Below are 22,553 nucleotides of genomic sequence, written 5' to 3'. Positions count from 1 at the left end.
TATTTTAGACAATTTCATAGTAGGAAGTCAGTAATAGCTTGGAAATAAATGCGTAACTTGGAGTACAGAGCCATATTGTTGTTGAACTAAGAACTTAAAGTGTTAAGTAAACAAAAACTAGACAGACTGTCCACCAGGCTATTATTTTTAAGAGACGTTTCATCAGGAATTTTTCCGCGGAGTGGACATTTAAAAATAACAGCTTTTTTCTCCCAGGCAAAATTTAAGGAAAGTGTGATGCATAATTTTAGTGGCTGCATTCTTGTAATTAGTTTGAAAATTAAAGTGGTGAGTGACTTTGACCGAGCAAGATCAAGTGAGTCACGGTTGCATCAGAGGGCTTTTAATTAATGGTTTGGTCAGGAGTTAAACAGGAAAGATATTGTCGAGAAGATGAATTTCGCATTTTTAGATGAGTGGGACAAAAAAATAATGGTAAGTAGATGTGAAAAGAATACGAGAAGAAGGATGGAGAAACTCTAACAGGTGTTCTGAGAGTTCAGCAAAAATGAAGAAAAGGAAAGAAACGAGAATACAAATTATAACTGACAAATAGTTGTACAGTAATGTAGAAGAGAGAAAGGAGAAAAAAACGAGTTGCTGAGGGAGTTTGGAATGATAAAGAAGAAAAAAGACAAATATAACAACAAGATAAATATAAGGAAGTGAGGAAAGTATAGCACACTGCTAAAAACTGAGTACTTTTCAAGTGATGAAATGGATTCGGCTACTTTATAAGAGTTCTGTCGACGGCGATAAAGTATTCCTATTTTACATGATTTTAAGAAAAGACTGAGAGATGAGGTTCTTGTCCGAAAGTGATGAGGTGATCCACATTACTGACATATGAATGGAATCTTTCCTGAGAGTCTTCGTGATTCTTACCTACAACTTTTAATTCCGGGAGTACTTCCTGAGGATCTCCCTGTTTCCGATTCGTGAAATTACACAGAAGTTCCTATGACAATTTGCGAGAAAATCTGTGACGACAGTGGGTAATGTCATACAGTGTGATATACAAAAAATGTTCAGGACTGATACATAGCGCGTCGGAGAAACTAATTCTTGGTTTTCTGGAGCTCAAATTCGGTTCATGTAAGTATTCTTTATCTTTCCCCAAACAAATGTATACGGTCGTGTAAAACTAAGTATTGATATATTATACAAAGGTTAGAATAATGCTATTAGTTTTATATGTTTTGTGAACTAACTATGTGTATTAATTATGAAACTTAAGGACTCTAAGAAAATTTAAATTTATGCAGATATGGCTATGTGTTTATTTGTTTACGATAGTGCAATTCAAGATCTTTTTATTACTTGAATCTAGGTTAATTTGGTGCGGCTATACATAACTGTCAAATTACGTATTTGGAAGTAAAATTAAAATTTTGTGCTTATAAATTTTTTGACTGATTATTCAGTACTATATCTTTCACAATACAACATAATTTAATACAAACGTATGCGTTTCTTATTTTACAGTGCATTAAGAACTACTGGCAGAGCAAATTGAATAAATCCTTAAACCTAAAGGTGAGTTAATATTTTCTTGAAATGTAAACGAACTTAAAAAGATTAAAATCAGAGGGTAAAATGAAAATAAAAATATTTAAAAATGGAAGTTTTTTTAGATATTTGTTTATTTATCTATGAATTTATTTAAATATTTCAGAATGAAGAAATTGGTTTCAAATTTTGAAGTTTTAATTTAAAAAAACATTTTTCAAGATAACTCATTTTAATTTGCTATTGTTACACAAGTATATTGATACAGAATATCATAAAAATCATTTTCAATAATATTTTAATTTTATAAGATGTGATTTTTCCTAATTAATAATCGACCTAATTCCAACTTGATTATGAATTAGAATAGGATTCGGAATCATTTATACTATAACAAAGCAATCGAGAAGTATGAATCTAAAGACACTGGTGACATCACTCTTTTAAGAGAAACTGAAAGTGTTTTGCATCCATGTTATATAAGTAAAAAAACATAAAACTTTCTTTCAGCTATACCAGCGGTTTTAAACCTTTTGACTAACGCGTACCATCTAAACAAAAATTGAAAACCTTTTTAAGTACCACCATTGCAAAGTTCTACTACCACCACCACTCTTGAACAAAGTTCACACCGCATAAACTTACGAGCGTAAGAGAAAAAACTCAATCAAGATGTTGGGGTTTTAATTTTTGAATATAATAGTTAAAAATACTTTGCTTCTTTGCGTACCACCTATTTTTCTCTTGCGTACCACCAGTGCTACGCGAACCAACGGTTGAGAAACCCTGAGCTAGACTATTCGCCCAGATTTGGTCTAAATTTTGATTATGAGAGATTAGCTGTTTTACACTCGGCAGCTGGCAGGCTCTAATTGTTAATTAGTACTGAGGAAAAATATAACACTAATATCTTGGTAATAGCGACAGCATAAATAAATATTTACCCTTTTATTCTAAATCGCTTGTTTAAATATTAGCATTTATTCTATTATTGTAAATTTTCGAAACGAATTTAATAATATAAGTTAAAAACTATATGGAGCACGCGCATTTGTTGCTACAACAGGATTACAGTTAGCAAAAGAAATTAATTATTTCAGAAAAAACAAATTATCAAGAATTCCTTCTAGGAATATTATGCATAGGAGGTATTAAGGAAGAATAAAATATTAATATGAAATAAAAGCTCATTTAATTATTGAAAGCAGTTGGTTATTGAGAAAAAGTAATTTAACTACCAGAAAGCAATTTAAATCATATTAGAAGGCTTAAGAAATGGAAATATATTTCATATTCAAAGTGATTGCACAGTTTCAGAATAGTCTAATAACCAAAAGATGCGTAAGGGGAAAAAATCGCATTAGTTGAATTTCCCAAAGGATGGCTTCACTTCTTAAAAATCGCACAAACGAAAGCTCAACTAATTTTGTCTTTAATATGTACTCTGTTTAATTAAATTACGCATTTTTAAAATTAAAGTTTGCTGATATTTTTTACCGAAAGTCAGTTGAAGAGAATTTGCTACTTGTCAAGTAGAAAATGATTTCCTTTCACGCACATCACTCCGACCAGTATTTTTAATAGTAATCCAGAAAGCTAAGGTGTTTTTTGCAATCAAATGTGTTTAGTGTTAAAATCTAATTCGAAGTAAAATATGCATATTTTATATCATCAAAATGGCTACATATTTATAAGGAATAATAACGTTTGTGTAATTACTTATTAACATTCATTTCCTGTATCTTATCATATAAAATTAATTTTTCAAAAAAAAAAATTCTAGACTTTATATCATAGTTGTGAATGAGAAAGTTGAATGTTCGTTAACTTCAGCAAAGACGTCGGACTCAAAAACAGCAACAAAAAATAAAGCTTTCAGATTTTATATTACGCCCAAAGGGGCGCTTTTTAACGTTTTGTATGCTACCTTATTAATATTATTAAATATTACTTTTTCGCACTTAAAACATAAAATTCAATTCAACAGTAATATCACAAAGTAGCATTTAGGAAGAACATATATTTAGAATTTCTGATACACAGCCTCGGGTATTGGAGATAAAAAAGTTTTTTTTTTTGTTTCCGTGCAGTGTTGTCATTGCTAGCTTTGAAATTTTTGACTTATTAATTAATTAAATTATTAATCGAAAATTCGTCAAATTTTACAAACCATGAAATATATAATAAAACAAATTCCAAATTTTAAATTTTGGTATCCACATATCCATAATCGAGTGGACGACTACGTTATCCAAAATATGACGTCTTCAGTTAAAAGGAGGACCGACAAAATATTAGGAGGTATCCCATGACTTTTGTCACTTCAGTGTATAGCGCTACTCTAACATATACATATTTTGACTCCAAATCGGAATTTGCCTGGAATAACATTCGACTGTTTTCCCATATTTCAATTTTATGATTCAAATTATATCAAATGCCAAGATTTGCAAAAATCGCATGAATTCTTTTGTTTTAAATCAGTAGTAAAGATTTTAACCCCACGATGTTAATGTGCATATATTGTTTTGAACTATAATCTGTAAATGTTTCCATCAATGTTGAAATTATTATAAAAAATATGTTTTTAGAAATGCTTCCAAAAATTAAAGTTTTCGTTCAAAATTTCCGAAGATATATGGAAAATTACAATGGTTCTGTATTATTTGTTTTCGGACACGTGTTTTTTAGTTTTATTTGCAGATGTAAGTTCTTAAATATTAGCGAAAATACTATTTTTTTTTCGTAGATTCGTTTGATCATCTTTTTATAAGTTCTGCTTGTTTTGAAAACGTTATTGAAAATGTTTTAGTAAAAAATGTAATTTATTCAAAACGCTCTGAAAAGGAACTTATATAAGTACTCGGACAGAGTAAACAGTTTATATTTGATACATATATGCAAATAACAGATCATTCGACAATTTTTAATATACTAAAAGTACACATTTTTTAATATACCCTTTAACTAAAAGCACACTTTTTATGCGCTTTGATATGGATTCAACTAAAATTTTCGTGTTTGAATTCTATATGTTGTGCCATTTTCCCAAAAGAATTCCTTTTAGTAGAACAACTGAAGAAACATCATGTATCCTTATTCTTATCTCCAATTCGCTCCATACATGCTTGACGGGATTTAAGTACGAAAAATATACAGGAGTTTTGATAACTTCAGAACAACATTTAGGCCTCCATGTTTAGGATTGTTGTCCTTTTTAGTACTTATTTTACATTTTATTAATTAATACTGTATTTTGCATTCCAAGTTTTGTTGGAGATGCTTTTAGGTTTTCATAAAAAATATTTACATATATTTATACTGATCCATATTATTTTTCATAAGAACGTCCCATCCTGAACACAGGGAAGTATATCGAAACCATTATACCTCCACTCGCTTGCTTAACAATAGGATTTTCGATGTGCTCTCTTTCTCAATGCTCAAAATTAACTCTTACGATCAGTTAGAGGAAGGACATCCACAATGAAGGTTGCTCATGTCGAATACAGCATATATTGCTTATCATAACCAAAAATATAATTAAAAAAATACAAATAATTTTAATGAAATCTAATTTCATATAGTTATATTTCATTCTCTCTCGGGTGATAAAAAAAGCTTGAAACTTACTATGTCCTGATATAGTAAGTAGGTGAGGATACTGTAAATATTTAATTATTCTTCGATACGCAATTTGTTTTTCTATAACGCTATCGATATAAAGACATTAAACGTTATTTTGCTCATATTTAGTTACAAAAGCTTAAACTTTGTAGTAAACAATTGGCTGTGGTGATTGATAAAAGGAAGTAATTATTTATTTGTGCATTGAAATGCGTTCTATTTCTACTGCGAAAATAAATTACTTTATTATTTTCAGCTCTGTTTCATGACACAAATTTCTACCATTGGATTTCTGAAAATACAATAAACTAGTGAAATGTAATGATTGCGGAAATAGTAAATAAGTATGCGACAGAAAAGCTGTCTGGTAATGCAGAATAAATTATACTAGCTTAGCTATGTTTGGCAACTGTAAGTAAACTGTGCATTCTTCCAGATCATTACGCCAGTAGATATTAAATTCATTTTAAGCGTATACTTGAGTAAAATAAACAAGTATATAAAGTATTTATTTCGCGCCTTTCTCCCGTGATTACAGTTTCAAGACTGTATAAAATCCTTGGCGATTTTCCAAGCAATTCCTGATTGTACTGCAATTTGCCTAACTTCTGCGAGTTAAATTTATCTAATTTAGTATATAATGAATACAGTGTAAGAATAACCAAGTCGAAGAATACAAAGTTTTCCCTCCTTAATAAAATTTTAATGCGATTCATGAAAAATTAAGTACTTCCAAAATAAAGAAATAATGATCATACTAAATTGTGTTAAACTGAACAATAAAAGCATATATATATATATATGTGAAATTGCACGCCGATAGAGATTTAATTTGCAAGAATTTGCATTTAATGCACAACATTTGTGGTATAACGTACGACGAATTAAAAAAGTCTGACCTTGGAGAACAAATATGACAGAGAAGTTGCTATTATTGTTACTTACTTTCTTAACAGGGAGTGTAGCAGCTAAAAGACCTTATAAAAGCCATCACACGATTAAGATGGTGTTTGATACTGTAAAGGTTTTTGGTGTGCCCTCAAGTGAAAGAATGGGGGAAAGAACTAATTTAGACAGATGTCATTGCAAACTTAAATATGAGAAAAGATTCAAACCCAGCGAATTTCCTTGAGGTGCGCGATGGTTGATTCAACAATGAGCTGAGAATGACCCTGCCAAAGCTCTGTGCATCCTCACTGAAAGAATAATAAAAGAAGTAAATCAAGCAAATGTCACTGCATATTAATTTATCGGTGTCCGCCGATAACATCACGGCAAAAACATCGCGGACGAAAACGTCGTGGAGAAAACAACGCAAGGCGAAAACGTCTTGCTACAAAACATCGTGGGAGAAAACATCGCAAAGAGAAAACATCGCAGTTCTAAAACATCGCGGTACAAAATATCGTCGTCGAAAATAAAGCGGTTCAAAAACTTCGCAGTTTAAAAACATCGTCGTCGAAAATATCGTGGTAAAAAATAAAGTATCTACAAATCATCGCATGATGATAACATCGCAGACATGCTTTTTTCAGGTTTTAATAATTGTAAATGGATATTCCCATAACGATTTGTGAGCGCAAGATGTAAAGAAGGATAATTTTTACTTTCACAGTTTTTTATTAACTAATAATTTTTTGCTGAAAAAGTAAGAAGGAAACTTAAGCATAGAAAATTAAATGCAACTTATAGATTATACTTTTCATGAACAATTACCAGTAAAAACTTTATAAAAGAATGATTTATTAATGATCTTTGTTAGTTAATTATGTCGGTTTAAAATTCTATTAAGTGCTATAAGTTGCATTAATTTTCTATGCTTAAGTTTCCTTTTTATTTTCTCAGCAAAAATTTATTGATTAATAAAAAATATGAAAGTAAAAAATTATCCTTCTTTCCATCTTGCGCTCACAAATCATTACGGAAATATCCGTTTATAGTTATTAAAGCCTGAAAAAAGCATGTCTGCGATGTTATCGTCATGCGATGATTTGTAGATACTTTGTTTTTTACCACCATATTTTCGACGACGATGTTTTTAAACTGCGAAGTTTTTGAACCGCTTTATTTTCGATGACGATATTTTGTACCACGATGTTTTAGAACGGCGATGTTTTCTCTTTGCGATGTTTTCTCCCACGATGTTTTGTAGCACGACGTTTTCGCCTTGCGTTGTTTTCTCCGCGACGTTTACGTCCGCGATGTTTTCGGCTGTAACCAATTTATCAAAAAGATATAGTCATAGCATATGTTCATCGAGATCCAACCTGGTAAACTGCTTCCTTCACTTGAAATTGTCTGAAGCGCCTTAGGTGAAAGAATGGCGAAGAATTAATTAACGTCAACACAAACTTATGTTCCATTAAGTCCCGGTACCCAGAATGAGAAGATCCCCAAAATCCCCAAAATCAGTCCCAGTCCCCAGAATGAGGAGATCCCCAAAATCCCAAAAATCAGTCCCAGTCCCCAGAATGAGGAGATCGCTTCCTTGATGTGATAGTTAATTATTTCCATGAACTTGTTTCAGAAGTACAGTTCATTATTAGACATAAGTATGTTGCTTCATTGACTTTATTGACTTATTTATAGAAAATTCTCTATTCTCATACCATAAATATGCTCATAGGTTACCAAAAATAACTTGCAAACAAATTTTGTTAAATAAATCATAAAAATTAGTTACATTAAATTGCTTCCTTAGTTAGAAACCTTAAATTAATAGAATTATTTTTAATTGAATGTTTCAAATCCAAATTCAGAATGAATATACGCAATAAGGTTACTGAGATATATATGAAACTTCAGAGAATTTTAAGCCGTTAATAACTAAACAGGCCAACTATTTCATCATTTGTAGTAATGAATTAATTTAGAATGTAATAAAACGGACTTGTTGGCAAATATTCTTCAACCTGCCTCGTAAACTGGTTTTGCTCATAAACTCCTTTCTTGAAAAGCGCACTTTCATTGTCAAGAAAGGAAAGGCGCTTTCAACTGTAAAGAATATCCTAGCTGGTATTGCACAAGGGAGCATCCTTGGACCTTTATTTTACATACTTTACGTTGACGATTTCCCCAGCTTTCCAGGCGACGTTAACATTCTCCTTGTCAGCTACCCTGAGAGACGGCAATTGTTTCCAAATCACGTCGACTGGACCATGCTCTGGCCATGTTGCAAGAGAAAATTCCAGTCATAGAGAAATGGTGTGATTGTTGACAACAAGCATTCAGTCCACAAAATCTAAAATTTTTCTAGTATCACAAAATAGTATCACAAAGGGAAAGAGACGAATTCTTAATTAGAATACCACAACAAATCTTTGAAAAGATAACAAATCTTTGTTCTGCAGTTATAATAACTCATAAATATGTAATAAAATATACTTACACTATTTTACGCCATGTAGACAAAGTTAGATATTATTAGTTCTAGGTATTAGTAAACCACCATTTTATTCCAAAGATATTGCTGTGCTTATCCAACTGAAATAATTTAGCGATTAAAAATAACTGATCGACAAGTTGCAATGAATGTGACGTAATCGGGGGTAGAGTTTGCGGGATTCTACTGTAGAATGTAACAAAATTGTTTAAAAAAGGTAATTGAGAAAAAAGGATGGTGACTGCGAATAAAACGATTTGAAAGCTTAATAAAAGGATTATACCTGAAATTAATTTATCGTGCTATCTTATGGCTCAAATAAGGTACTACATATCACCAGGCAATTGAGTTATAAAGAAATTTAAATTTTACTTAGTTTTGCAGTTGAAACACTGTAGCTTTTGAATTTTGAAAATTACTCTGCAAACGAAACTATTTTATGACTTTAATTTATCGAGATAATGGGTAGTTGGATAATTAATTAAGGCAAATCTACTTAGCTATCACAGAGGATATTCTAAGGAAAAATAATTCATATTTATGCTAAGAGATGAAAACCCTGACTCTTAGTCTGCGAAGTGAATGCTTTTCCAATTGCTAATATTCAGCGATATAATCCTTTGACGCAGTGATGCATAATTAGGAAGAATGGGAAATTTAATGAGTAATAACCACTAAATAGATGTTTGTAAACACGAATAATATAAAAAACAGATAATGTCATCATAACATTTTGAAAGATACTTCAAAACTCTTACATTTTAAAACAACCTTGTTTTTGTCAAGATATTACCATCGCCAACTCTGCCAGAAGCAGATTGTTAGAGAACAAGTTACTGCAAACAAAGAAGCGTGCCCTGTATCTAAAAGTACAAAGGGTGTTTCTCACTTCCCTCCCACAAAGCACAGAAGTACTACGAATTTTCCTTTTTGTACAGGGTTTCAATTCAAGTGGGAATCAGGAGAGCAAAGTGGATTGATCCCTCAGCTTGCCAGCTTTTTTTTTTCCTTTTTAGTTCCCTCTTGTTGGCTATTACGTGGTAGAAACGGCAGATTGCGTTCCCGGAAGTGCGTTCCCTTCGGATTTCGGGTTGCTTTAACGTTCGATTTTTATGCTGCTGCTCAATCTATCTGTTTTGGTTTCTTGATGCACACCGGCACTTAAATGCTAATGGAACAACTTTAAGTAGAGTTATTAAATCAAGCTGAAATGTTTGCTTTTCGTTCTTTATTGTGAAAGACAGTTTTAGATGCGGAAAAAATAGAACTAAAAATTCTCCAATAAAATTTGAATTTTCTATTCTTTTGAATTTTATAAACACAATTTGACTTGTATTAATATAGATATAACTTAGATCGCAGCTGTAATTTGGAGTAAATATTCACCATATTTATAACAAAAAATATGCAGCGTTCTAACATTATTGCAGCTTTCTTTTTTAGGTATTACGTTATTAATGTTCTAGGTTTTTGAACTTGGCTTATATTTACGACTCATGTCGTACCAATATAGTATTTATCCAATATATTCACCACAAAAATGAGCAGCTTTTTGATAGTCCTCTGACCTCGCCTTGAAACATTCTTATAATCTTTCTTTGAGGTATTTTTTATTAAACTTTTTATGATTTCGAATTTTCTAACTACAATCCAGCTTTTAGTTAAGACTCAGATAGTGGAAATAGTTTTAAAGAGTTATTATCCTCATTCATTACAACACATATGCAGCTTCTTAACAATCTGGTGACCTTTCTTTAAAGCATTTCGTAATTAAATTGTTTATTTGAATTTCTTGACAATTATTCGATTTGTATTTTAAACTCAGATCACTGCGATTGCTTGGAGCAGTTTTCCACCATTTTTATAGAAAAATATATGCAGACTTCTAACATTTCGTAACCTTCCTTTTAGACATTTTTGTTTACATTTTTTAAGCTTTTTAAATTTCTAAAAATAATTCCGTTTATATTCAAGACTCAGAGTATGATGACAGTTTGTAGTGTCTATTCAGCATGTTTATAACAAACGATGTACAATCTTTTTAATATTCTTCTAACCTTCCTTTGAAGCTTTCTTATAATCTTCCTTCAAGGCATTACCTTATTATTTTTTATGATTTTTGAATTTTTTAACAATTTGGCTCTTATTTAAAGCTTAGATAATTGCAAGAGTTTGGTAAAACTATTCGCCACAATTTTTATCACAAAATTGATGCAGTTTGTTAATACTCTTGTATTTTTCTTTACGACTTTTTTAATTGAATGCGTTTATTTCCTCAGATATTCTCAGAATCGTAAAAGGATTAAATTTTACCAATAGTGATAATTTATTATTACCCGAACATTATCGTTAAGGGATTCAAAATCATGTATATTTGTAATTTAGGTAGAAGTAAGTAACAACTGTTGGTATCCTTAAATAGCCAAATGAATATGCAGAATATTAAAAGTTTTAAAACTAAACTTATAAATAGACATTCAGTCTCCATATTGTGTGTTAAATTATTTTTGCAAAAATATGAGTATGACTGTATAGTGAGTTTATCAAGGTTATTTTCTGTTTACAATAAACTGGAACACTGAGTAACTTTCCTAGACTGTATAAGCTCATAATGATATGAAATTAACTCTAAGTTCGTCAGACTTATCAGTTTGAAACGCATTGAATAATGAATAGAAACACAAATGGAAAACTGGCTTATTGTGAATCGAGTTATCGTTTCGTCTGGAATATTAGGAGAAAGTTATAAGAAGGTGGTAAATAACCCTTTTATTAAATTTTTAAATTAACTGAAAGCAGAAATTCTGGGCCAAATAAAACTTCGCCACTTGCGGGTAGTTAAAATTTCAAATTAAATTCTTGGAGTCTGCACAAATTTGCCTATTTAAGCTGGTTCGATATTTTAATGGCACAATTTAACGTCAGCCATCAAAATGGCTAAAACCGGAATAATCACTGTCACAGCTCTATTTCTAAAGCAGCGGTCGTCAATCCTTAGAACTTTACGGACCATTACATATATAATTTTATATTTGGCAGACCGCTAATATGAACTACAAAAAAAAGGTAAATACATTTATACAATGTATTTACCTTTTTTTGTAGCCAACTACACAAATCTCGTTCACATTGTAAAATTACATGAAAAATTCAAAAATCGTATCTTCTTGTACAGAAAACTTAACATTTCCATATCACTGAAAAGCAAGAACAAATTGGCAAACGAAAAGCAATATCGATAAACTGCTAGTATTATCCCGTCAGTTTTTAATTATTGTAAACATAATAATCATCCCTTACTCAGCAATGGCACCATCGATCAACAGTTAGACAAGACAAAAACGGAAACTTCTAGTGATGCAATTATAAACAAGAATGCGGATGAACCATTTGCATTCTTGTTTATAATTCCATCAAGTTTCATCCATAAAAATCCATCAAATTTTCTATTGATACGGAGAAAACTGTGCTATTAACTAGCAATGTTTGTAATAGCATATGTTATATATATGCTACAATAGCATATGTTTGTAATTCAAAAGGAAAGAGAATTCCTCCATATTCCATAATAGCTTTTGTTACTAGCCATTTTGTAAACTGAATCTTCATCCAATTTTTCTGCGTACCAACAAAAATTTATCACGGACCACTGACCACTGTTCTAAAGCATTCAAAACCCTCAGTTCAAATATCCTGCCTTTTAATTTGCATTCTGGTGAAGACTATGAAAAGAAGAAGTTTCAGTAAAGGTTTTAAATCTGAAAAATTGGTTACTTAACATAAAACACTTCACAACTCTCAGAAAGATTTTATTTCTGTCTCTAACTACAACACAAAGCGATAACATCAGTCAAGAATTTAAAAATCATATCTTTAAAGACTAAGAATCTGACTGTGTTGAGTATGTCAACGTATATGCGATTCTCAAGTACAACAATTACAAGTTAATGCCCAAAGAATCAATGCAGCACTTGCGCTGGTTGAATAAATATCGCAACGTTCCAGACCTAAGTTGCTAGTGCTCTCTCTCAAAATTCTCATTCCTTGTTCTAAACTCAATTTCTGTTTCTGGTGGTGTAAGCGGAAACGTAGGCGTGCAGAAAAAATTATGCATGGGTTTTCTTTCGGTTTACTTTTATTATGGCAAAGCATACATAGCTATCTGCCTAAGGAAGGGCTTTCTAAAGGTCTGTTTCTACGTTACATATTGGAAAAATCATAAAAGTCCATGCAGCCAGGCCATTCACTGGCATCCAAGCCCAAGTCGAATAGCCGGTGTTCAGCGACTTTACCGCTCAGCCACTGGTTGGGACACTTCTACATATGAAATAATGTATTAATTAAAATAAACTTTACATGTTAAGCTACAGGAATTCTGAATTTATTTTTAGGAAAAAAAGTTTAAATATAAGGAAACTATTAGAGACTTTAATATCGTTTATTCATTCACATTTCTCTACTGTCTGAAATTCTTAAAACGAAGTCTAGAAGTTTAATGAATCAGAATTTAAAAAGTGCTTCAGCAGAGAATTTTTAATTTTTCGTTACTTAACAATGATCTGATCGTATTTAACAAAGAATAAGTTATACTGAAGGAGTAATAAACTACTCGAAAAGGTAAAATATAAAAATCCTTAGATCTTCAAACAGTGACAGAAGTCAGTGCTTAATTGAGCAATCACTTCCGCTAGCTCACAAAAGCATCTGCTCGAGATTCTTTAATGACGCGGCTGTTTCTTTGAGCTCCTTGTGCAGAAAGACATGAAAAACAAATGTTTTAGTCTTATTAATAACTCCAGATGGATAAAGAGCCCTTTTAGACAGGCGAAGCATGCAACAATAAGTACATTTAAATGACGTTTCCGAACACAGAAATACACAAATGCCATTTCAGACAGCAATTACGCATTTCATTTTGAACGTTTTATTGATATATGATATTACAAACAGCTGCGTTTTCTTCGAAATTGAAAACCATACTTACATTTACAAGATTTATTGAATCGCCATGTTTGGGAAACAAAATTATTCTTTTGAAGGTTGGGTTTTTTAGTAGAGGCAAAGTACAAAAGTTCTATATGCCTAAGCCTATGTTTAGATCGCCTCTGGTTTTGAAAATTAGCATCCTAGGAATGGAATAGAAGAAGTTGTACCGCTCTTCACATTTCAATAACCTTTAGACAGGGAATTCGGAAGTCAAACAACAACGATCTTAACTTAGGCTTCTATCTTAACTTTAGACAGGGCTTTGAAAGTGACAGTTTTTCAATGCTTGATACTACACATATATTTTTACAAGCATTTCTGCCTTATCCTGGATGCGGATCCCAGTCAGTTTCCGGTAACCACCATACCGCCAAGGCTATGGAGATAATTGGAGACTGAATACTTGATAAGAATTTAATCCAGTAACCCATAAACACATGCACATATCTGGAGAATTTCAGTTCCGTAAGCTCTAGTTAACGTGATCACATTAGTCCACGTCTATGTTGATAACATTAACCGAATGATAACTTTAAGCCATATGAAAACTATATTCAAAATAATAATGGAATTTAACTGATTTAATATAAAAGTACCTGGAGACATATAAATAAACACTTTTACAGCAATATAATGAATAAAATGCAACTTCTTTATTAATTGTTCATAATGCAAAATATCATTTATGAACGGTTCTTGATGTTTTCGGAAATTACTTGAGCAATACTGTACGAGTTAGTGCGTCAGCTTGTATCCTTGATCTCATTGCTCGGAGAGCATCCCTCATCTGAAAAGAATTTAAGTGATAAAATTTAAAATTAGCTAAAAAGATAAATATTAATTTGGAGTAGATGTTTTAGAGAAACAAATCCTGCAGATTCATTTTTTTTTTAAATTTTTTCTCCTGAAGAAGAGCTTGTGTCTAATATCCTCATAGACAATAGAAGTATTGAGAATCTACGTCAAACTAATGCGTTTTTTTTTCTCTAGGTAATTCTAAATGGTTAGCTAATTTCAAACCCAAAATTTTTAGCGGCTTAATCTCTTATTTGGTAAAATTTCTCTGTAACTGGGAAACTTTTATAATGCATTTTATATCTATTTGGTGACATTGCTTCAGTTTTAAAAATTTATTCTATAATAGTTTGATCATTTTAACCTACTTGTTGATTACAATAAGGTGAGATATCAGCAATTCGATTACAATATTCGAATGATAAAATTAACCTCTATCTCATTAACTGTATATTTGAACAATTACTGTAAGCTTAAGAAATAAACCCTAACTAGCAAAAGAACATCGCAAAACTTTCTAGTTAAATGTACCATTCTTCTAAGTCGGTGTTAATTTGCATTAGAACGTTCTGTATAGCATTCTGAAACGGTGCGCACTGCACCCGACCTAAGCACTTATCTTTTCACTATACTTTCCATGGAATTTTAGTTTGTAAGGAGTACTTGTAATTCGCATTACAGATATAATGGCTGCGTATCTTTTGAGCAACACTAAATTATGTTGATGTCAAATGCGTGCAAAATTTCCAAAATTGTGTTATTAAAACATATTGTTGAAACGTATCCATGAGCGTACAATATGCGTTAATTTTGATTTTAAAAAGCATACATTATTAACGCTATCCTTAAAGTAGCATTTCTAAGATTTATTTCAAGCACATACAAATTTTATAAATTACAAAAATCTGTGGAACGCCTTAGAAAGATATCTAGAAGTAGTTCCATAGGAAATTTGTTTCTTTAAAAATTTAATTAGAAGAAACATTTCTCTTAGAAAGAAATTTTTTGACCATCCTATAATGGTAATATCGTCATTCAGGAAGCAAATAACGTCAAAAGTTTGCCTTCAAGTGGAAACATTGTTCCATATACATACGCACGGTAAAAACGTATTTCGAATCATGCAAAGGTAAGATCTATAATGTTACAAGAAAATAAGCCAAGTCAAACAAAAATTGCAATATTATTAAAATAGTAAAACTGAACTGTAAAAATAAAAGTTAATAATGCTGATTTGAATTTTAAAAAGGCGAAAAAACATAATGTGCTTTCTTTCTCCACGACATAGCTCCGAGCGCAGAACGCCACGCAGAATTCTTTATGAGAAACATTTATCCGAACAAAAATGGGAAAATATTGTTACAATAAATTAATATTGGGTGCATTTAAATGATTATAACAAACTTAGTTCCATTTATTACCAACAAATAGAAGAACAAAATCATGAAATATGGTTCAAAGCAAATTTTTCAAAGGGATTTATTATTGTTGTTGTTTTCCATATAACGGAAAATTAAAAATAAAGAGAGTACAAAACAAATGTTAAGCTCAACTACGCATATTATTTTATACCCATTACTCAAAGTTGAAATACCTTCTCTTTTTCCACAGCGCCTTCAATCGAACTGCATCAAGACAAAGTAAGCAGCCACTCGTCAAAATCCGTTGCTAATTTTTTGGAAAAAATGGAACAAGAAACGGGTATCAAAGCCATACCCTTCACCCATACCCCTATTAAATCTCCTGGTGACCCATGGATTTTTGGGCTTTTGGACTTTTAAAAAACAAATTATCCAAACATCGACCTACAACCCTCCTTGGACTTTGGAAAGCTGTTCAAGAGAAATGGCATAAACACCTCTTCCAATGCTTTATTTTTACTCTCTTTGAAATTATTCTGTGCAAAGCTAGTGAAGAATAAGTGTTCTCTAATAGAACATTTAAAATACAATATATATATATATATATATATATATATATATATTTCTAAAAACACAATGAAAATCGACTAAAAATATGCGAACAGCTTTATATTACTTAAAAATAGTAACAATAACCGACTTTTAGTCATAGAATGATATTTGCGTGAGCATGTAACAGCTGGGTTATTCAACTGAATAATTAAAATGCTCTCAGTATGACATTATCAGCACAGCAAAACAGTGAATATTCCCTACATGGGAAAATACAGAATTCTGACATTTTAATTTAACGTCAAGAAATATTAGAGTACTGATTGTGTTTTGTAGTACCATATATTACATATTTCCAGCGTCATTCTGACTATTAGGACGAACACAGCACAATTAGTTTTTAATTTCCTCAAATGAAATCCCGCTGCTTTTGATATCTCTATCATAAGAAAAGCTTTCTCTAAATCTCCGCAAAATGCAACTTGATATTCTCGAAATTTAAGAATTATGTCCAATAAATATGCATAAAAATTTAATCCCGATTCTAGAGACTCATTAAGAGATTTATTATTTTCATTAGCCTTACTGCTACAGTCATAAACAATTCTAACTCAAGTTGTTTCCTTGTCATCCCTAATTACCGCTCTGTGGGGCATATAATATCCTGAATTTTTATCTTCATTAACACATTTTCCCACAATCTGACATTTTAACTGATCCGATATAATTTGTTTATACTGGTCATAAATTTCCTGATTTTTATTTAGTTTGTGCTTTAACGAATCAAAACGCCTTTTCGCAACCTCATAATTAGAATTCAACCCAACTGCAGGTCCCAAGGTTTCCTTCCACATCAGTCTACAAACGTACCTTTCCCCATTAAATTCCAGAGAATTTTCAAATTTTTCAATCAATTGGTTGTCCCATTCAGAAAAGTTTTGTTTGTCTGACTGAAATTCCCAAAATTTTTTCAAATCGCACAAAATGGAAGAAGATTCCATGACTAAACATACATTTTCATAATTATTAGTCAATTTATTACTTCCTTCCACTCCCGCTAGTAACCAACCGAAACAAGAATTTATCGCAGTAATGTTTTCATTTAACTTTACTCTCTCGTCATAAACAATATCCCAAAATGAATCGCATCCGATAAGTATTTCCGTCTGATAGTCGCCAGAAAATGAATCAGCCAAAGGTAAACCTCTTTCCAACAACGCATTGCGAATAGATACATCAGGAATTTTCAAGGACAAATTAGATATATATTCCGTTAGGACAGCTTCTAACTCGTACGATTTCGAACTTTGATCCCTATTGCGCAACGTCAATGAAACGTCAATGAATATTCCTTCTCACATACTATTTTGTCTCCGAAAGCAAAAATAGCTATTCTTTCGTAGCGTATTGGCTTTAATTTTAATTCTTTAACTAATCGAGATGAAATAAAACTTCGATGACTACCATACGGGTTTATTTTTTCTACACACAGACTCATGATGAAAATTGCTTAAACAATTTTTACACGATATTTTTGCCCTACATACGCGAGACATGTGATATTTTGAAAACAACACCAGCATCTAGCTTCTGTCCTAAGCTTATTTATGTTTTGTTCTACATCCAATGTTTTACAACTTACGGAATCGTGATGACCGTCACAGAATAAACAAACATTTTTTATTTGTGTATTTAACGCTGAAGCGGTTGATATATTTTTAGGCTTTGAATAGTTTTTCTGATAAGTTTGACCACTTTGATAATTTTCGGAATAGGATCGTTTTGTTTCGTAACATTTTAGGGGGAATCACAGTTTCGGCAATTTTTCCCAGATTCGACTTCATTCCTCAAAAAGGTTATAATTTCTGAAACCTCACAATTCACTTGCCTGTTTCGTTTTCGGTGAAAATCTAACACCAAATCTTGTGGTAGCAACTTCAATAACACTGGATTCAATAAATGCCCATATGAACCCTCCGTTACATTTAATGAACGCAAATTTCTTATATTAACTTCTATTTCATCGTATAATTTACGCAAACCCTTAACATAAGACGAACTTCTCACTGGTTCTAAGCTTAATAATTTAGTCATGTAAGAATTTATAATAGAATCAGTTCTACCATATCTTTGTTTTAAAAGCTCAAGACACGAGTCATAGTTTTTCTCATTTAATTCAAAACCCGCAACAACGTTATATGCAGGACCAGAAAGAAGAGATTTTAAATATTGGAATTTTTCAATTTTCTTAAGTGAATTGCTTGAACCGATTGCGCTATCAAAACAGTTTAAGAATTCCATAAATTTGCCAGAATCATTAAATTTCTAACTTTGGTAATTTTAAAGTCGTAACGGTGTTTTCCGAAACACTAGATGTGTTAAGAACTGAAGGAGTCCGCTGAATATTTTCTGCTGCTAATTCTTTAATTTTGCTCTTTAGTTTAATCTTAGCTAACATTATTTTGTCATCGTATTTTCCGAAGCTTTTAATTCACCTTTAAATTTTTCCGGATCGTCTATGAGTCCTTCAACCTCTAAATCATGGCTTTTCAAGATCTGCTCTTTCGTTTCTAATAGTTCCAGTAGTTCTGATAATGAACTTACGTCTTCAACAGCTTCATCGAGCTTCTGCACTCTTTTAACTCGTTTAACAACACTAGCGCGAACGTTACTTCTTTTTTCAATTATTTTCGAAAGCTTATCCATATTTACTCAGAATTTGTGAGTTCAAAAGTTCTTACCTCCACAGTCCAGTATGCAATGTTACGTATCCAAAAGCGTACGTACAGTATCCAAACTTCTCAGAAATATAATCCAGTAATGATGACTAATTACTTCCGATATTCCACATTCGCGGACAAGATGCACCAATTTTGCATCTAATGGTTCTGTGAGACTAAAGGTGCATCCAAGAGATAATAAGAGGTTTTGTAAACAATAACAACATTTATTTACAAGAAAATATACGAAAATTTCAATCAGTTAGAGATATATTATTAGGAATCTCTGCCTTCCATGTCCTACACCTTTAGTATCCTGCCTGCCACTGACTATTAGGACGAACACAGCGCCCTCTAGTCAGAATGACGCTGGAAATATGTAATACCATATACACTTTCAAGAGATCAATAGAATTGTAAGGATTATGTTAATTTTATTAACTGTTAAATTTTGAGTTAAAGTTTCTATTGATTCTTAACTTCAACTTACACTTCCGGCCAGAATGTAGTTTTAGAATCACGTCTGAATACATAATGAGGAAGAGCGGTATTTAACCGCGAAGTTCTTCGGTCTAAGTGAATACCAGGTATTTTAATACCAGGTATTTTGGTTGATACCAGGGTATTTTGGTTGCACGCGTCCGCCTTTTTAGGCTACTCTCTCGTTAGCTATTATCACGCTCGGCCGTACTAGGCCTTTGTTAGCTTCGCAGTCTATTAACGTTAAAGGGCCAACTCTGTCAGAATTTTGATATCTTTGGCTACACCTCTTTAGCTGAGATTAGTTTTGTATTATTCTTAGTCTCTTAGTGCAAAGCCCAAGTGTTGGCTTTTTTGTACACTCCAAGACGGAGTTTTGTTAAACCTTAGTTGAAATAATAAAGGGTTAGTTACCCTTCGATCTTGTTGTTTCCTGTCACACGAACTCTAACGATTATTCGCTTATCAGTTCTTAAGATTCTTCACTTCCAGCAGTAGCTTAGAATTTACAAAGAGAGGAACTCTACACAATTATAATAGTCATGCTTTTTCTCACATTCCATACTTGCACTCATATATACGCCTACCGCAGAAAAGCAATACTGAACGTATTGTATGCTGCATTTCAGTTTTCTGGCTTCACGATTACGAACTTTTCGTACAATTTGTGAAGAATTTTTTTCAAGTTTAATTACCACTGCTCCGAGCGAAGTCTGATACCAGACGTGCTAGTTCAATTATTTTTATAAAAATATAAAATTTAAAATATAACACGGAACACAATTACTTTTTTTTTAATTTAACATCTTGCAGGTCACGTTGCTTACTTTGATAAACTCTGATTTAACGTAACAGTGACAATTCTACATAAATTAATATACTTTCTTCTAACGTGGTGAGAAATTTATATCAATAGTAATGTACTCGATCAAGATGGAAGTAGTTGCTCATAAGAAGAAAATGATACGGACATAATATGAGTAGAAGATAAATACATTTGGACACAAGCGCACGACAAAAATAACAGACTACAAGAAACTGGACACATATATAAGGGGAAAATGAAAAACAAAATTGCCTGGAACTATGCATAGGAAAAAGAAATAACTTACAATGATATCTGGATTAACAATACATTTTATGCATATAGTATTCATTAATTATACTGTAGCCAAATTTAATTTCTTGGTTTGAATAAAGTAGCTTAACTGAATCTGCCGGAAATGACATCATACCGTACAATTCTTCCATCCTCATTATCATTCCAGTCCCAGTTTCACAGTTTCACGAAAAGGATTCGCTTTGCGATTAGGACCTTAATTAACTGTGACCGGAGGCGAAAAACTTTCTTTAAAATCCTATGGTTCACACACTTAAAGGCCAATCGATGGTCTGGAGAGACCCTCTTTTGACTTTATCTGTGCCTTTTTGCCATTTTTTTTTTCGTTACTCGCTTGTACTGCAATCCCACCCCCTTTCCTTATCATGGGCGTTAGCACAATGGCAGAATGGATTCATCAATCAATTGCTTATTAAGTGAGACAGTATCTATCCATTGGGAAGGGGTGGCCACGCAGGAAAGAAAAATTGTTTTTTGAACGATTGGGCGATACTTTGATTCACTTAGCATCACAAATGACAATCCAACCTTCGAAGACAAACACTTTAAGTCAACGCCGTCAGCACATAATTAAATTGCAATTACTGGGATTGTCATTTATGGCTTCAGAAGTCAGAAATACATAGAGATATCCTCTTAAAATTAATGCATCTATGTGCATATAATTCTTGCGATGAAACTGGAGATATTAATAAAGAACTGTCAAGTGTTCTTGTTATTAATGTCGATTCTGTCTCAGGCTTAATCGGTTTCCAATCTTACATTTCTACATGTCAATGAATTTTAACTATTTTTTGTTCTACTCTGTCTTTTCGTTTTTCATTTTCTTTTTTTTTTCTGCTTTTCAAATTCATTATGTTCTTTTAAGATATATTTGAGATTTATTTGCAAAGGAAAGCAAAATCTGACCTTTAAGAAAAGAATGAATGAATCAATTTTTATTTAAGTTCTTACAAAGTAAAAGAATTCGTTTCAGTCTTATTCTAAAACGTAAGAATACTTTCGTGCACCTAATCATCGCATATATCGATATACAGGAATTATATTGATCAGAGAAATTTACAGGAACTTCTGATGTTTTCTAATGCGTGGGATAATCAGAAAAATGTAAAGAAATTGATAGCTTAAAGCTGACACTCTCATAGTTGGTAGATAAAATTTAGAACTCGAATGAACTTCTAAGTGGAAACAATAATTTCAGAAAAAATGATATTGGGTATAAAATACAGAGTAATGTTTACAAATAAATAGCATATTTCTTAGAGAATACCATTCCTAAATTTTAAAATTAATAAATCTCGCAACAGAAATATGCTATCAGTTATATTTAAATACAGTATTCTGCGGAGTTATGTCCCTCTTTTTTTTTTAAATAATTTTATCCTCCGAAACTGGAGTGAGAAAATTATGCCAGCAGTTTAATTTTCAAAGGATATGGTTACAGTATGAACATAAAAAATTAAAAACAAGCATGGATAAACTACAGGTAACTATCACAATATGATTTCTTTATGAGAAACCTGCATTCCAGTAATAGCATAGCAATATAGCATTACTATTACATTATCTAATAAGATATCTTCCTTTCTACTTCTCTTAATCTGAATCTCACCCAGTCTTACTGCCATTTCTACTACTTCTTAGCGCTCAAATCAACCACAAATAAATAAAAAAAGAGATGTGCTGCCTACACAGAGAAACAGTAAACTGAATATCAGTTGATGTTGGTTTCGCAGTGATGAGTCTATTGTTGTAGCGAGCAAGCATAAAGTTCAAAGGTTGGAAGAGAAATATTCGGTGTGATCTTCGCAAATAGTTTTCAAGGCATTATCTTTGTTAATAAAAGGAAACCACTCACTTCGTGGGCGAATACGTTTTAAAATATAGGAGAGCCCGTTCTCTGAACGCGCTGAAGAAGAAAAAAATTACGGTAATAGTTTCAATACTTTTAGAACCTGTGTTAGAAATGGAATAAAAATGCTCGAAGAAGTACTGACAATTTCTTCTATGCCACTTCAATA

The 22,553-nt window shown here is 31.9% G+C and overlaps 1 protein-coding gene across 1 annotated transcript in view; it reads right to left on the bottom strand.

Annotated features, from left to right (window-relative positions):
• Positions 1 to 22,553, bottom strand: part of LOC118186526 (carbonic anhydrase-related protein 10-like) — an 850,161-nt gene that overhangs the window by 629,618 nt on the left and 197,990 nt on the right. The window lies entirely within an intron of this gene.

This window comes from Stegodyphus dumicola, chromosome 7, assembly GCF_044657685.1.
Source record: "Stegodyphus dumicola isolate Sdum_Otavi_A_Nest chromosome 7, ASM4465768v1".
Taxonomy (NCBI): domain Eukaryota; kingdom Metazoa; phylum Arthropoda; class Arachnida; order Araneae; family Eresidae; genus Stegodyphus; species Stegodyphus dumicola.
This window is presented reverse-complemented; position numbering and strand designations above follow the sequence as displayed.